Consider the following 6,210-nt stretch of genomic DNA (forward strand, 5'->3'; position numbering starts at 1 on the left):
AGCTCAGAGGCGGCGCCCACCTATGGAACAGCTAGGGTGCGGCTCCTTCACCTCGGCTGCCTTAAGAACTGATTCTGCTCCCATCTGGGCTGGGGCAACAGATTACTCGTGGGGTTCCGCTCCCAGAGCCTTCAAAGCCCTATCTGCCCCACGAGCTTCTGAGCTTCCTAAGCCTCCTTGTTGAACCTTCCCAATACCCCGGCAGTGGGGGCAAAGCAGGCTTCTTAGGTGGGGTTTCAAAACCCTTGCAGGATCTGGCCCTGTCCCCTCTCAAGCCTTTTAAAATTTAATTGTATTATTATTATTTTTTAAAGAAATCTCTACTCCCAACGTGGGGCTGGAACTCACAACCTTGAAATCAAGAGTCGCACCCTTAAGGGACTGAGCCAGCCAGGCGCCCCTATCTCTAATGGCCTTAGCTCTGCACCAGCCCCCTTCTCTGTCATGGCACACTTATTCTTAAGCTAAACCCCACTTCACTGACGCTCCACCCTTAATCCCACCCTCTCTTCGCCCATCTTCGACATCTGCTTCTCTGGTGAGGGGCAGCAGGAAATAACGCCTTTATTTTGGGGCCCTAGTTCCTTGCAAGTGACGTAGATTTCAGATTTGATAACCCTAGAAGGACTTGGGAAATTGGGGCAAGTTCTTCTTGACTTTTGAGTCCTTGGAGTTTTACACTTGCCATGAAAGAGAGTGCTCTGGCAGGACTTTTGGCTCAAACCTCCTCCATCACGGATGCAAGGACCCTTCCCCATTCCTACTGATAGACCCTCAGGGAAGAAGAGCTTCTATCCCTCTTCCTATGGTCTACCTTTTCTAGTGCTCCTTTGGGAAATGATGCTCTTTTAATGTCCTATACCATCAGAAAGTTCCACTGTGGGTCACACACTTGGCTACCCAAAGTTACAAACACACATAGGCTCTCTGTTTTGCCTACAAATGCCAAACACACGTAACGTAAAATAACATAGTTTTAAAGAGTCAAAGGTTTAAGGGCGCCTGGGTGGCTCAGTCGGTTAAGCATCCGACTTCAGCTCAGGTCATGATCTCATGGTTCGTGGGTTCGAGCCCCGCGTCGGGCTCTGTGCTGACAGCTAGCTCAGCACCTGGAGACTGTTTCAGATTCTGTGTCTCCCTCTCTCTCTGAGCCTCCCCTGCTCATGCTGTCTCTCTCAGAAATAAATTTAAAAAAAAAAGAGTCAAAGGTTTATATTCAACCTCCCTATGGCACACTGGGAGTCAGGGTCCTCTGCTTGACACTGGCAGCTAGAGATCCCAGAAGGGCAGGACCCCCTGAATCACACACTTCTACACCATCCCCACACACAGACACAGTCACACACAGCCATGTACTCAGTCACACCACATGTCACATAGGCACACACACTCTCAATCACACAAAGTCCCACACTGAGGTTTGGCAGTAGAGGCGGGCTCTGAGAGGCAGTTACGTAAAAGCCCTCATAGCTCCCNACCGGGAACAGCTCGGCCTCGCAGAGGCTCCAGGCGCCGAGAAACCCGATCCCCACACAGCCCTAGGCCGAGCTAGGCAGGGGGGCCCCTTGAGCACCCACACACACACACTCAGGGTCCAGCCTAGCACCCTAGGGAGGACTCACTTCTATCCTGGGACAGCACCTAGGGCCCACTTACAACACCCTGATGCTGCAGAGCCCCTTCAGGAATCTTGTCATTTGGACCAGTGCCTAAGAGTGCCCTGACCCTTCTAACCTTGGCACCAGGAAAGGGCAAAGATTCCCTAAAGGTAAAGAACAGGAGAGAGCTGAAACTATAATGCAGAAACCTAAGTGTTCAGCTTGGAATTGCCCTCAGCTCTCTGGAGCGATCTACGTACTTCCCTCCTCACTGGGGCCCTCTAAATCCACTCTGATAGAAAGAGGTAGTTTAATTCCTGCTCCCGGCCCTCCTCAGATTTGCTACCTACTGATCCCAACATATTCTACCAGAATTCTGAATTATTTGGATAGGTCCAAGACCTCCCCTCCCTCTCTTTGATATCCTCCCTTCTTCCTTAGTTGGAAGTTCTAAGGCCAATCTAACCCCAGTTCCTCCCGTTTTGCTAAGAAGGAAGTTTGTGGGCAACCTGAGACATTGGGAATGAAATCCCCGAAAGGAGGAAGGATTAAGGCTCAAGAAACCCCTGAAAGTCCGGAGTCTAAGAGAAGGGGAGAAAACATCTGTGTCTCCCCACCCCACCCCAGTAAAACCCCCGCCCTGCTCTGCAGCCCAGACTCTATTTTTCACAATAGGTTTTGGGTAATGGCCTGCGGTGCCCAGGACCAGGCAAAAAAGGGAATTTTCCCCTATGTTCTCTGCTAATGAACAAAACATTTTATGTTGAAATTCCTCCTCTGCCCCCAGCCCAGTATCTCTAGCCACCACCGCCCCCCGCCCCCCAAGCCTGATCAAGTGGAGGGACCGCTAGGTATGGAGTAGGAACGGAGTAACAGTAGGAACAGTAGAGTAACAGTTCCAGGAGAAGCATAATTTACATTGGGTGGGGGGATCTTTTTTCGTAAATAATTAGAGTGGCTTTTTTTTCACTTTTGGCTAAAATTACCCACTCCTGTGGCAGCTTCCCAGAAAGGGCGGCGGGAGGGCAGCCGGAGCTGTCCCAAGGCCCAGGACATGGCCCCCCTCCCCTGGGCGAGGAGCTTTCCCCAAGTTGTTTTCCTGGTCTCTTCCTCTTGGATGTTTTTTTGATTATTAATCACATTTTCCATCCACATGCTCAGTCCAGACCCCCGCCCCCTGGGGTCAGGGCTGGACAGAAAAAGGAAGAACAGACTCCAGAAGGATGAGTTGGGGACAAGATGGGCAATGACCTCTAGTCTTGGCTGACCTGAAAAAGGCTGTTAGTGGTATGTCACAGATCACACCCTCACCATCCTGGTACATAGTAGGACCTTACAGACACAAGTGGAGTGAATGAATGAACAGGTGTCCAGCTCTCAGAGTGCCTAGTTGGCACTGGAAGGTAAAGCCTCCACTGTCAGTCCCCTTATGCTACAGACGAGGGAACAACTCAGAGAGGGGGAGTCACCTGCCCAGAGTCACACAGCAAGTTAGTGCCTGGGCCAGAGCAGGCCCCCAGGAATGCACATGGCTCCCCCATTCCTAAGACAATCAATAAGTATATATTGAGCATCTACTATGTACCAAATAGTGATGTAAATGATAGAATATAGCAATGAAGCAAACAGACAAAAAGCCCTGCCCTCTCAAGGACATGGAGCACCTAGAACTCCACACACTACTGGTACGTTTATAAGTTGGTACAGCCACTTTGGAACACTGTTTGGCAGGATCTACTAAGCTGAACATCTATGTACCTTGTTACCTCACAAAGAATGTTCATAGCAGTTTTATTCATAATAGTCTCAAGCTGGAAACAACCCAAATAGATGAATAGATTATGATATAGTTACATTTAAAAAAAACAGCTATGGCTACACAGAACAAAAATGGATAAAGTTCACAGACAAAATGTCAAGCAAAGAAAAAAAAAGAAATGGGGGCCCCTGGGTGGCCGAGTAGGTTAAGTGTCCGACTTCAGCTCAGCTCACGATCTCACAACTCATGGGTTAGAGCCCTGCGTTAGGCTCTGTGCTGATAGCTCAGAATCTGGAGCCTGCTTCAGATTCTGTGTCTCCCTCCCTCTCTCTCTGCCCCTTCCCTGCTTGCACTCTATCAAAAATAAATACTAGGAAAAAAATCTTTTTTAAAGAAACAGAAAAGAGTACCACATATTGAATAATTTCATTTATGCAAAGCTCAAGAATAGGCAAAACTCATTTATGGTGATAAAAGTCAGAATTGTACTTAACTTTGCTGGGGGGAGGGTTCAAGAGTGTAGACACATAGGTCAAAATCTGATCTGTACCCTTAAGGTTTGTGTACTTTACTGTTTACTTTTTTGTCTCAAAAATCTCCTGTCCTCATGGGATTCCCATTCTAGTCAAGGAAGATGGATACTAAACAAAATAGGCAAGTATACAATTTGTCCATGACAGAGTACTGTGTCTGAATCCATGACCCTTTTAGGCGAGAGGTGACCGCCTAAATGTCACCTAAAAGAAGCCTAGACTAAGCCCCTTTGTCTTCTCCCATAGTGCCATAGTCTTTTTCCTTATAGTAATTTGTGTGATGTTAAACTACCTAGTTACTTGTGTGGTGCCTATGAGTTCATAAGGGCAGCCCTGTGGCCGCTAGAGCTGGGTCTGGCATAGAACAGATACTCCTAACATTTGAACTAGATTTAAATAAATGTTGAATGAATGAATGATGTAAGCAAGCAGGACAACATTGACCCAGAGGAGAAAAGTCCCAGGGCACAGGAGAGGGAGCCTATCTGAATGGGTCGCATCCTCAAGGGATGGCAAAGAGGATTTGGTATCCAGTATGGGATTAAGCAGAGACCCAGAAGGCAGAAGGCAGACTGAGAGATAGCCTGAGTGGCTCAGAGACCCACATCCCGAAGAGCTTTTAGTGCCAAGGCCACACAAGCCTCAAAAGGCATAAAGTAGGTGAGGAACATAACCAGATCTGCATTTTAGTGAGATCACTGAGGCTGCTGTACAGGGTGGTGGGAAAGGCTAAGGCTGGAGGTGGGGCAGGCAGGAAAGAGGTGTCTGCAGTTACCCACGGGAGGGAGACCTCCAACCTGACGGGGGGGCAGGGCCCTGGGGCTGAAGAGAGGACAGGGGGAGGGGAGGGCTCAGATTCATCTCCATCTGCTCCCGTGACAGAGGAACCCCTGTGTTGCCCTATACACAGAGAACAGACCCTGGACACTTAGTCTAGCATCTGCTCTTCCAAGGACCCTCCCTCAGTGATCCTAAGGTCTGGATAAGTTTGGAAAGAGCAGTAGATGGTCAGGGAAGAAAAGAGGAATCAGAAGGGATGGTGGGGAGAGGGACAAAAGAGGACAGAGAAGTCAAGATTTAGGACACCAAGTGTGTTTGAAGGCTGGAGCAAGGACTTGCAAAATCACAGATGCAGGGGTTTTTTTCATTTTGTGTTGTAAAATTTTTGCATGAAACTAATTCCCTACTCGAAAGCACAAAGCACCTACCCTTTCTCCCACACCAGTTGGTCTTGATCCTTTTTTCCCCCAATTCTTCATGGAAGGCATATGTCTTCAAAGGATTGTCTCCTTCCAGTGCCAGCCCAGAGTCTGACCTTGGTCCTTGCTGCTGTAGAGCTGCCTCCCTATTTCCAAATAGGACTGAGGCCCACATGACCCCAAGATTGGCTTCCTCCCTTCATCTCCCATAGCTCCATTTCCAGACCCAGCCTGTGATTCCCTGAGGCAGGGACAGAGGAAAGAAAAGAAGCTCCAGCTTCTCCCTCAGAAACTCAATTGTAGTGATTCAGAAGACAGAGAAAAATTAGAGATTAAAGATTGAATGCCAGAGACACCAAGGCCCAGGAAAACAGACAGAGGCAGATGGGAGTCCAAGAGAGAAAATTGAATTAAGTTCAGTTCAAGAGACGTTCATTAGCACCTACTATGTGCCAGGCCCAGAGGGAACATTGTGTACAAAAGCACAGATGACTCTGAGGTTTTTGGCATGAGTAACTGGGAGATGATAGTGCCATTCACTGAGCTGGAGAGAGTTGGGGCTTGACATATCCACAGAGTTGAAGGGACTGTGGGATGATGCCCAGCAGTGACAAGGATGGGAAGAACACAGAAGGTGAGAGAGGGCCACCTGGCTGGAAGTGTGCAGTCCCTGTTCAGCTCCTAATGTCCCCTATAACTGGCTCTTGCTGGTTGTACGGGCATTCATTAAGGCCTCGGGCTGATCTGGGCACTCTGAACGTGCTGGAAAGTAACAAGATAGATCACAGGAGCAGGGAGAAAGATGATGAGAGGGAGGAGGAAGGGAGGAAAGAATTGAAGCTGAAGCCCTAGGAACCATGATCAAAAAACAGAGTGGGCAGGGGCACCTGGGTGGCTTAGTCTGTTGAGCATCCGACTTTCGCTTGGTCATGATCTCGCAGTTCGTGGGTTCGAGCCCCGCGTTGGGCTCCGTGCTGACTGCCAGCTCGGAGCCTGGAGCCTGTTTCAGTCTGTGACTCCCTCTCTCTCTGACCCTCCCCTGCTCATGCTGTCTCTCTCTCTCTCTCTCTCTCTCTCTCCCCTAGAAATAAATTTAAAAAACATTAAAAAAAAAAATAGAG

Source organism: Crocuta crocuta, unplaced genomic scaffold, assembly GCF_008692635.1.
Source record: "Crocuta crocuta isolate KB4526 unplaced genomic scaffold, BGI_CrCroc_1.0 scaffold204, whole genome shotgun sequence".
NCBI classification, from domain to species: domain Eukaryota; kingdom Metazoa; phylum Chordata; class Mammalia; order Carnivora; family Hyaenidae; genus Crocuta; species Crocuta crocuta.